This window comes from Micropterus dolomieu, linkage group LG19 (genome assembly GCF_021292245.1).
Source record: "Micropterus dolomieu isolate WLL.071019.BEF.003 ecotype Adirondacks linkage group LG19, ASM2129224v1, whole genome shotgun sequence".
NCBI classification, from domain to species: Eukaryota; Metazoa; Chordata; class Actinopteri; order Centrarchiformes; family Centrarchidae; genus Micropterus; species Micropterus dolomieu.
This window is the reverse complement of record NC_060168.1, coordinates 5,642,395-5,654,481: the sequence shown is the minus strand read 5'-3', so window position 1 is coordinate 5,654,481 and position 12,087 is coordinate 5,642,395.

The following is a 12,087-nucleotide window of genomic DNA, read 5'->3' as shown; positions in this document are numbered from 1 at the left end:
TTGCTCATTCCTGTGTTTAGTACAAATAGACAACAATAAATAATAGTAAACACTTAGCCTAAGGAGTCAGACAAGTAACTAAACTGCACTAGTGAAGCAAGCAAAGGAAAATAAAGCCTGCACATCCAGCCGATCTCACCTGCTGCAACTGATAAAAGCAGCCGGCGGCTCCACAAGTAAAATCAGCTGATGAAAGTATGAATGAAAGCGCTGCACTAAAAAAACAACGTTGGATTGATATGATGGAACACAGTGATCGATTGGTGATGAGTGACGTGACTTCTGTATTCAGTGGTGTTAAAGTATATTAGAAGAGGAAATAAACGGAAAGCCTAAAACTGAGCATCAACGTTGATATATATCCAATATTCAATTTCCCTTAAACATTTAGCCTAATAAATCCAAAGACACCATGATCATACTAAGATGCAAGGAAAAGACGCAAGTGGGGGAAACGTGGATGTAAACATAAATGCTGCATACATATATAGCGCCGTTCATAACGTTTCTCCTGGTATCGCCACCCCACACTAGTTCTGTGTCCCATCTTGGCCACCCCAGTAAAAATGCTCTGCACAGAAAATTAAAATCCAGACCCAGAACCTGTCTCCGAGGTGTTTTGCAAGTGTGTGCACAGTCAGTTAAACAGTTAAATGCATTGTATTCCTTATTGTGGCAGCACTTTGGATATTATCAATTTCATTTTTGATTTTGTGATAGCCCTTTCATCTGAAACATTATTACCAATTTTGATTATGTATATGCGATAAATGCACTTCTTGTTGTCACATTTTGGATGTATTGTGTTGTTAGTAATTGTAATGTAATCATAAATACAATAAAAAATACCTTATCTTTTTTTTAAATGGCACATACTGGTCTCATTTGACTGCAAGGGAGATCTAGAGAATTGTGGTTGCTGCCTCCAGCTTCTGATGGAACAACAGACAATCAATCAACGAATATCACTGTATCATGTAAATGCTCTGTATTTGTATAGCGCCTTTCTAGTCTTTTCGACCACTCAAAGCGCTTTTACACTACATCTGCATTCACCAGTCACTCACATTCATACACTGAGCCTAAGTGCTCAAACGGAAACTAACATTCACACACTGGTGGAACAGCCACCAGGGGCAATTCGGGGTTCAGTATCTTGCCCAAGGACACTTCGACATGCAGCCTGGGGGAGCTGGGGATTGAACCGCCGACCTTCCGATTAACGGTCAACCCGCTCTACCTCCTGACCCCAATTAAGAGACTTGCAATTAAGAGACTTGCAATTAAGAGACTTGCAATTAAGAGACTTGAGAAGCACCCTGTGAGGGTTCAGGGCTCAGAGTTGGGGGGAGGGGGGGGGGGGGCATTGGGATTGGGCCTTTTTCAACTTCACTATTGACAGTGGTAGGCTAGTAGTTTCAGTATTTTTGCTAGACTAGAATAAACATGTCCCAGACCTATTACAACTGTGGACACTCCAAGATGAATTTGATATCAATTATCTTGTTTGATTCCAGACATGGTGTACAGTTGATTAAATGTGCAATAAAATTGTAATCAATGCTAATTTAGTGTACAAGTCAGTTACAGAAATTTAGAGAATTACAGAAGATTAGAGCAGTTAGAGTCAGAATTAGAGTAATTTAGCAGTGATTATATAATGCATTATGAATCATAATATGAAACACAAAATAAATCAGCCCCCAGAAGTTCCAAAGCTGAAAATGGAAATGTATTTAAAATCATTCAGTATTACAAGATCAACATACAAACAACAGATCTTTGATCATTTCCTTTTCTTTTCTTCTCTCTTTCCTCTATCCCATATTCATCCTTTCTACTGCAGGAACTCACTCCTCAGACTCCCCTCACTGTCTGAGAAGTTGATCAGCTCCTCCACCTCATCTCCTTCCTCATCTTCCTCCTCAGTCTCCAGTGATGTCCGCGCCTCCCTTTCATGTCGTCCCTTTCCCCCCACCTCCAGGTAGCCCTTGGCGGCTTGGTTGACCGCTCCGCCACTCTTTGACCCACCTCCTCCGCCCTCAGCTTTGCTTTTGACAGGCTGAACCATGAGGATGCCCTCATCTAAAATGGGGGTCCCTTCAGGGCTGATTCCCTTCCCTGCTGCATGGATCGCTTCGTCTGCACTCAGGGTATGAGCGCTGGGATCCAGGGTGACGGTGGACTTGCTTGTACAATGACCCATGATCTTCTTGAAGTAGTTATTTTTCACAGTTATCTCAGATGACTTAGATTTGTCAAAGCAATTGTTTTGTAGTCTACAAGAAGCTATCCAAGTTCATTCCTTGCTTGATTTGCATTTCCAAACCAGAGTCTCTATTCACTTGTGGGTTGGTCGATCCAAAACATTCGCAAACTTTCACAATCCTGGTGAAAATCTCACATAAGCCTTGTACCTTGATGATGTTTAAGGTCAGTCACATGAAAAACAAAAGGAATACACGTTTCCAGGAAACTTCTTTAAGATATGATCACAGTTGTGAATAAAAGGGAGCTTCTTGTTAATCTCAGGAGATTTGTGTAAATCATTTCAGATTCTTGAGGCCTGCGGCTAGCGGAGATACTTCCATCCACACTGTCTGGCTGAAATTGCTCACTGGTTTGAAATGTGCTGTCTGAGACAGACTTGTTTTTTCCTTCCCCTTAGTTCATGGAATGCTGTCTACAGTTATAAATAGAGCAAACGCATGTGTTATCTGTTCTTTTTGTCCTTGGACCACTTGGAAAATATGGGTGGGGAAAGTAAAGGAGTTCTTAAGTATTCCTGAGCAAGCAGCTGATGCACCCTCTTCAACTTGAGTGGTCAACATTAGTAGACTACCATGTGAAGCAGGGCAAAACTTTACTGCAGGTAGTAGTAGACCGTGAAAGTTAACCTAGTCAGTCTATAGCCAAAAGGGCTGAGACCTATTTAAAATCATTACATGTCCATTTTTCAAACTTTGTCTATGTATGGCTCTGGGTGCTTTGTCACATAAGGTTTTAGCAGCCTGCATTGTTCCGTCTGTCTCAGGTGGTCTGAGGGCCCTTGACCTTAACCCACAGAGCTATCAGAAAGCACACAGTGTGTGAAAGTCTGTTTGTGGCAGGTCGGCAGATTTTAATAGTTGACAGCCACAGCAAATCACATCATTGGGGAACAGATCCTATAGGGTTTAATGAGGATGCAATTTATCAGGACAACATGCTCCACTGCTAAATATATTGCATTTGTCATTTGCCGCTTTGGTTTGCAATGACACCACTGTCTTCTGTAAATAAAAGTTTACCTGGACAAAAAAGAAAAAAAAGAAATCAAGTAGTAGTAGTCATCAGCAATGCTATGAATCCTTTACCCACCCTACCGACCTAGTTATGTAAAACGAATAACAATTTGAGCATGGTGATTCATAGAGTCAAAGTTATTAATATTCACAAAACATCTTTAGGGTAAAAGTAGCTTCTAAGTGGCTGAGAGGAGAAACTCCAAAAAATAAGGGGTCCATCGATCATAACTATAAGTTAGTAAGTAACTAAAGTTAGAAGTTAGAGAGAAGAAGTCAGACTTCCAGAGGACTCCCGAGTCACTGAGACCTGCTCACAGCCAGAAAATGTGCTGTAGGTAATGTGTAATGTGTGCATCTTTGTTTTGTAATAAACTTTTAATCTGTATTTTGGTGGCAGCCATTCAATAAGGATTCACTCTGCTCACCAGCAAATCAAACCAATCCAAGAACACTGGGGATGATTGTTTGTGCACTTCTATGCTACTAGAAAAATACTGTTTACAGTGCGAATGAGCTTTGCATCAGCTGTTTTAGAATTATTCATCACACCAGATATGCTCTTCAGACCGCAATTTGTTTGACAGTTCATTAAGTACACATTAAATATCACCAACTGCAATAAATACAGGTGATTACAAGCGTCTTCGATTATCCAATAAAATCTGTGCTATATATAGAATTACCTAACCCAAGTATTTTGCTGGAGAAAATATCAGATGCTGATACCAGATGCAATCTACTTAAAAAGTCTAGATTTTTTTCTTTGCTTGGAATCTGTGATGTACTTTATAAAATAAGTAATCTATCTATTTAAATGTATTTAGTTCCTCATTCTCCTGTGTATTGATGAATATTTTACTTCACATTGACACAGACCTGTTAACCCATCACAGTAATTGATTAGATTGATAAGACATGACGACATCCATAGCAGTGGGGTTAACTGTGCCCTTGAATTGCTCTCAATAAGAAAGTCTTTGTTAGGAACTTAAGTTCCATTTAGGAGGAGCCTTTGTGAATCTATAGAAGGGTCTATAGATGGCTAGGGAAAGACCAGACACCATCTCTGAACAGAGACAGGGGCAAAGGCATCAATATGCTTCAACTGAAGTGCTAGTTGGATTGTCCAAAAGCATCTGATACCCCCTCTGCACACATGTTTCTGACATTGGAATCAAGTTGGTTGCCTCCAACAATTTCTGCAAAACCATTCGACTATCATGCTCACTTCAAACAGTGAATTATCATGCATGCATCATTGCATCATTGCACTTTGTTTTCTTTACAAGGAACTTTTGTGTTGATTCTGCTGTAGCATTTCCACTGCTTTGTGTCATAAAGATCTTGATCTAACTAGTGCATGCATTTGGTCTGGAAGTGAATGAAAGAAAGAAGCAACTTATTTTTAATACTAATTTTATTTATTTGACAGAGCTGTTTACAGGATGCATATACCATTCATACAGGGTACATGTAAGCCTATAACTAACAGATTTGGCTGCTTGGTAACAGTAATTTTGTTGAGAAAGCCAAAGGTATCCCTGGTAATGTTGTGTCTTCATAATAATAAGCCAACAGCAAGCTATAGCTCGATAGCAAGGACAACATAAGATGTTACTTAAGCAAGTTGTATTATTCAATTCAATTGATTTTTATTTTTATAGCGTCAATTCATAACAAAAGTTATCTCATTTCACTTTTTATATGGAGCAGGCCTAGACTGTACTCTTTGTGATATTAACAGTAATGTCTCCCGTGACCTAAAAAAACTTATAAACCAATAGACATATTATTTACCTGTGTCGGAGCAAGAGGGCTACTTCAGGATCAGTTTTAAATTCTTTGAAATCCTGCAATTCTCTCCATCTGTTGAATGACCAACCCAGGTTGAGTTTTGTTTTTGCCCATGCTCTGTCACTGTCCTTTCCCCATTGCCTGGGAAAATGTAAACATAAGCTCTTCCGGTCTGTGCACCATAAATAGTTTTGTCTGATTTTGTGGGGAATCGGACATGTGGCAAGACAGGCATTCAGAATTACTATACAAAACAGCCAATCTTTTCACTTGTTTGCTCAATTGAAATTGAAAGTACTTGTAGCATGTAGATTTTAAAGTTGAAGTTTAGATATCGTCTGACAGAACATCCTTTGAATCATGTTTGAAAAAAATGTAAAGTACATTTCATTTTAAGCTTAGATTCCTTAGTAGAAAGTTTGTAATGTATGTAAGTAAACAGGACAGTGTGGAGTCAGGACATAGGTCCTTTAAAATATCAATTTTATTTTTATTTATCTCAAATTAAATGAAAATGTTACGGCTGTATGATTTAAATTTCTTGATGCTTCTGGGGAGGATTATGTGCAAGTGTATTTATATTTGTGTCTCCTTGGTTGCATGATAACTAAATGGCTAATTTGATCTTTTTCTATACGTTTTTGATTCTCTTGAAGTGTGACTTGTTCCATGGGATGAACCTTTAACCCATCTAAAACTCAGCTTTAAAAAAAACTGTTATTCAATCGGAAAATTGAAAAAAGTTCTACACTTCTAAGCTCTGAAAAGCTGACTAATTTAAAGGTGCAAAGGAATTTATGTGGCTGAGATAGGGAGAGAGAAGCATCTGGCTTGTCTTATCTCTCTGTTGTGACAAATAGGTCTGAACCCAACAGCACAGTTTTCCACTATGTCTCACTTTGAAGGGTTTTCCTCTGAACTTCCACAGTTCAGTCAATTCTTCTCTTTATGAGAATGGTATTTTAAACAAAGAGCTTTGATTTCAGTGGCATAACTGTAAAGTACAGTATGTTCCATGTTTCGATTGAATCACGTTTTTCCTTAATAATCTGAAACTACTAAAGTTGAAGTGAGTGTGAAGGAATGTAGCTTATCTTCACCACTGGTCTTTCTATGAGTGTACTGTTGCAACCACAGCAGCCTCTCTGCTGCACTTGCAGTAAGTCACGAAGATGATGTGGAATCTGAGGATTCCCCTTTAGAATGCTTTGGTAATCCAGCTGGGGGAGTTCCAGTGAGTGAGGTCATAGCATTGAGACAAATCATTGACCAAAAGATATGCAGCTTCTTTTATTGAAGGGAATATTGTTTGAATACATTTCAGTTAGTATTTTTTATTATTTAATATTATTTCCATTGCCATCCTGCAACCATGTGGTACCTAGAACCACATGGAATTATGTTTACTAACCTTTGGTTTCTACTACTGCCATTAGACAAATATTCCTACACCAGATGTCTGACCCGATTATGCTGTAGCTAAATTCAAGGAAATAATTCCATTAGCATTTAGTTCCACACTGTCTCCCTGTAACACTATGTTATCTAACACCAGTCCCTCTCAACTGGATTCTGTTGCCCCTATTAAAAAAGGATAACAAACAAAGTTAGCACCCAACTCGTAAATTGAAGCTTATAAAAATGCTGTTCTACATGTCAAGAAGATTCATGCTTAACCTGGCAAAACAGTCTCGAAACTTACAGAAGGGGCTTCATCAGGTTCTTTAGAGAGAGGACTGTAATTATCAGAGATTAAATTCAACAGCTCCTGCCCTTAACCAGCACTGATTTATTTCCTTATTCAACACCCTGAGAAACATCTGTAAAACTTGTTATGTACCTAAACTGCTTTGCTCCCATTGATCTTCAGCAATTAACTTCAATTATTTATTCGTCTAAATCATCAAGCTGCCCCCTAGACCCCATCCCTACTAGGATTAAATTGCTAAACATTATCAGAAACCACGCCATAAATTACCAATGCAATGCTGATGATACTCATGATATATCTATCAATCAGGCTGGATGATTCCAATCAGTTAGCCAAACTTCAAGTGTGCATTCAGGATGTCAAAAAATCCGCAAACAAACTCTGCACAAATAGAAATAAAGTGACTTGAACTTGACAACCAGAATTTGAATGAATGCAAAGTAATTTGTCTGTGCATGAGGGTCATATTCTGTTTGTAGATTGTGTTGCATTTGTTTCCAGAATTTTGGCATCACAGTTTCGCTGTTTTTCCTATAAAATTTTTTTGTCCACCTCATAATTTGCAAACAAGCACAGTCTAACTTGTATTTTCAAACTGCTGTATAAAGATGTTCTTACACATTCTGTGCAATGCTCAGTATGCAAGTTTTGAATCTGGCTTTGCAGATTACAGGGCATTAGCAGTTCACTTTGCATTTGCCTACAGACAAACACGTGTAGTCAGCCAATCAGAGGTCCATCAATCCATCGTCAACTGCTTATCGTGCATACAGGGTCGCGGGGCCAATCAGGGGTATCGCTTCTATTTGATGTCACGTCCCCCTCAAAAAAACCTTCTCAGTTGGGTCGGCCTATTTGTTGTGGTGGCAGCCCGGCTGACGGTGAGTGTCCTGTTTCTTTCTCCTTTTCTCTTGTGATTCTGATTTCCCCTCGTGTTTAGGCCTGCCTGTTTGTGTCTCCTCCTCTCCCCCTGCGTGTGCTCTCTCTCTCTCTGCTCCTGAGCCCAGCTGACGATCCATACCTGCACCTCGTCAGCCACCTCCTCTGCCTGCCACACCTGTCAACTCCATCCCTGCCAGTATTTCAACCCCGGTTCTCCACACAATATCTGCTTGATCTTCATTGCTCCTAACCTGGTGCCACTTCCTCACTCAAGCAGTTGAGTAACCTGCATCATCTCTGTTTCCCTGTTCTTAGTTTTCCCTGTGTCTAACCCTGTCTGTCACGCCTGCCTTTCCCCAGGTTCACTCCTCGTCCTCCGTCCTGGGCTCGCCCACCTGCCCTCCCCCCTCGGACTTCCCCCACGGCGTCCTGCCGGCTCTCCCTCGTGCCTTGCCAGTGAGCCTGCCACCACACTCCTCCACCAACCCCCCCGGTCAGTTCTCCCGAGCGTTGCTTTTGGGTCCTCTTCTGTCCAACACACACAACACCATTGCCAGTTCTCCGGTGCTGCCGTAACAGCATCAAAAGGCAGGAAAAACTGAACAGAGCATTTCTAGAACAACCCCTCATTCTCACTGTCATTTATTATTATTGGCTGGCAATTCAGCTGGTTAATTTCAGGTGCCACCCTGATTTTATGTGAGTGTATTATTTTTTCCTTGATGATGCTTTTGTGAAGAACAAATCTGTGTCGCAAATAACATAGCTAGCAGCCGGTCAGCAGCTAACTTTAGTCTGCTCTTTGTTTACAGCTGTGCTGCTGCAATGTTAGCTCAGGTTAGGTGCACAGTTTGTTTTTAGTTCAGGATTCCTTCTGTGTTGACTATTCAAGAGGTTTCTACTGTGAGTCGAATTTCCTCTCCAAAACAAACAGAACCGTCATTAAAACATTAAACACTGCTTAACGCAGTTTCATTAAAAAAAAAACGTGTCTCTTCAACTGACAGTGGGCGTCAGCGAGCCGGCTGGAAATGTTTTAATGTCAGTCGCTTATCTATAACAGGTAGAATGCATCAGAACTTTTACTCTATTGATCACTAGAGCTGTCAGTATTTAAGTATAATATAGGATGTTTCTGTGTGAATATTACTGCTACATTACTGGGTCATTCTAAGAAATGTGTTCCTCTGATATATTTGCATGGACTGTTCAAGTTAAGCATTTATTATTTCAAGGTTTCATTGTGTGAGTTAGTTTCTCTTAATATACGAAGCAAATTACTAATATAATCTGATAATTAAGCAATAAAAACAATTGTATGACTTTTAAAATACAAATTTTGACCTGTTCCACATAAAGAAAATGCGTTATGTTAATTTAAAAAAAAGCAATACTGAAAATTACATTGTCCTTTTTTCTTTTTAAAATCAATATTTCAAGACTGTGGCACATTGATCATTTATTTTAAAAGAACATTTTAATTGTGTTCCTGCTTTTTCCGTCAACCCTGTTACTTTAATGGAAACCCCTCCATATGTGTGATGTCCCACACATCATATGATTTTCAGGAAGTGACATCTCCTGCCTCTTGGAAACATCATGGCCTGAGGGGAACCACATGTCTCCTTCAATTAACTTTTTCTCATTTTTATTTTATTTTTTTAATGTCTGACAGAGGGCGACAAGCTTGATACGTCAACCCTGTTACCCGGAATTTAAATAGTGAAATAATTACATTTTTAATTTCAAGATTATTGTTAAAAACTACAAAATCATTGTGCTAATCTCATGATCGGTAGTTACGTACTGTAACTCTAGATCCAAACAGCCTTAGAGGGCAAAGCCTATACTATTGGATTTACCCCTTCGCCCTGTTACCATTAAAAAGGGAACAGCGTTGATGGTAACAGGGTGGACGATTTAGGCCTCAACAACAACAAGCCATTGATAGCTAGGAGAGGCCCACGCTGTTGGTGGGCGTAGACAACTTTTCTCAGTGCCACGCAGGCACGCGAAGGGGTAAACCCGATAGTGATAGCCTTAGATGGCGAAGCCTATATGAAATAGAACTCATTAGCTTCATCACATGGCTAGCAATGGCTTGTTGAGGCCTAAATCGTCAACCCTTTTACCATCAACACTGTTACCTTTTTAATAGTAACAAGGCTGACAAATATATTTAAATACATGGTGTATATATTTTACACACAATATTACATTTTACTAGCTGTATGCAATTAGAAATGTAGAGAGAAATGTATTGATTAATCTACTTGCATCTTCAATAGAATGGCTCAAACACCAGCTGAGAAACAGAGGTGTTACTGTCAGAGATGAGACACAGATGTATTTAGAAACGGAACGCATGAGATGGAGAAAATTGGGTAAAACTCAAGCCCAAAGAAAGGGTAGAGTAGCCAGGACAACCTCTGAGCTAAGGACACCACCAGAAAGCCCTTCTGCAGATGGACCACAGCAGGCAGGGCCCTCAAGGTTAGAGATAAGTGACGTTTGGTAAAAGTAACAATGTAATTAATAACAATAAATGAAGTAAGGGGTGAAGAGGAAATGTATGGTTAGATACATTTAGATGCGGACTTGAACAATTCCAAATCGATTCACGTATGTCAAAAAGCAATTTTCTAAATGTTAACTGATATCATAATGTTGATAGAAGTAAATGAGTGCCACTACTAAACTTTCACAACCAGATTTTCACTCATTGTGCTATAAGTGCAAGAAGCTAGTTACTGAAGTGTCAGCCCTGTTACTGGCAAGTTTTATGGATATAATTAGTATAATTTTGAAGTAAATGACTGACTTGCATGAAAAAGTAAAAGTGAAAGGCCAATTAGTCATTTGTTTGAACTTCTTTTAATACTTGTTTGGTAAAAAAATACAAAGTTTGGAAACAGGGTTGACATTGAGTACAACATTGTGGGAATAAATCTCTAAAGATAAAAAATATAACATCCTGAGGCTCTGCAGTCTGGTGTGGCAGCAGAAACCTTTTCTATTTTTTTTTTTTTTTTTAAACCTGTCCTGCCCAGCCTGGTAGTAGAAACTTCTATATCTCTTCCCAGAATGCAGCAGGGTGAACAGGCTGTGGCTGGGTGGGTACTGTCCTTTAGTATCCTTTGGGCTCTGCGTAGACACCTCACCTCACCGATATCACTGATGCTCAGGAGATGGGTACCAATGATCTTCTTAGCAATTTTAATCACCCGCTGCAGAGCCCTCCGGTCCTGGGCCGTGTAACTACTATGATGTACTACATATAATGGAAGAAGAGCGACTGATTGACCTCTCAGATGAGAGGCACCTCTTTTGTGTGCATTATGTGTTTCTCCCATGGCTGAAGTCTGATCTGCAGTGCTTCCTTTGTAGCTGTATCAGAACTGAAGGAAACCCCTCTCCAGATCAGCTGTGGTACATTGGGATGCTCCAAACACCTGTGGCTGAGCCAGATGTAGAGGTACACTTGAATACATTTATAAAACACTGTATGGTCCTTAAAATTCTGTTTTCTCCAGTAGCCCTTTAATGCTATAAAACATTGCCAACATCAGTCATGAAAGTCATCTGAAAATGAAATGATTGTCTAAGGTCATCCAGACGTTATGTGGAATAGGCCAGGGCCAACCCTCAGGATAGTTTCTGCTTCCCGATTTCCCAACAGTAGTGGCAGTAGCGTAATATTTAAATTTACATTATGTCATTAATTGGGTTTCTGCTGTCCACAAAGCAAACAGCCCCAAGTTGTGTCTGCTCATTGTCAACTTGTGAAAACCCATGGTTCAGGCTAACAGGAAATACTAGTGGAAAAAAGGTAGAAAATATCCTAATGGCTGGTCCTGGCCTAGGTGTGTCTGTGAGCAGCTGGTATTGGTAAAACGTCTCTGGTCTAACTTAAACTTACTGTCTTTCAGCAAATGGATCATCTTCCAGGAATGCTGCACTGATCCTAACCCAGAGTATGGAGTGGTGGTCTCCATAATCCTTTTGTCGGGTCGGAAATAAGGACCGGCCGGGCCAGTGAAAGACCTGGTCCCTACCCTAACCAACGTAATAAACTCAATAAAATTACTCTATTAGATTTCTTCTTTTAGTCAAAAACTGCGTAGTCAAAAACTTCACTGGAGACGGTCAAGAGTCGGTGCAAAAGAGTTTATTCCAAAAAAGGACAGATAAACCCGAGCAACATCCCTGCAGGTCTCAGGATGGAACCGAGTTGGTGGTCAGCGAACATCGCCTTATATTCACCTTAAGCTCCACCTTGTCCCTCCCTTCAGGTGGGCGTTACCTCTTAACTCCTCCTTATCTCCTCCTTCTAGGTGGGCGTTACACCTTAACTCCACCTATGGTGTTCGCTGACCACTCCTCCCCTTTGGTGGATTTCTTATCCTCTACTGC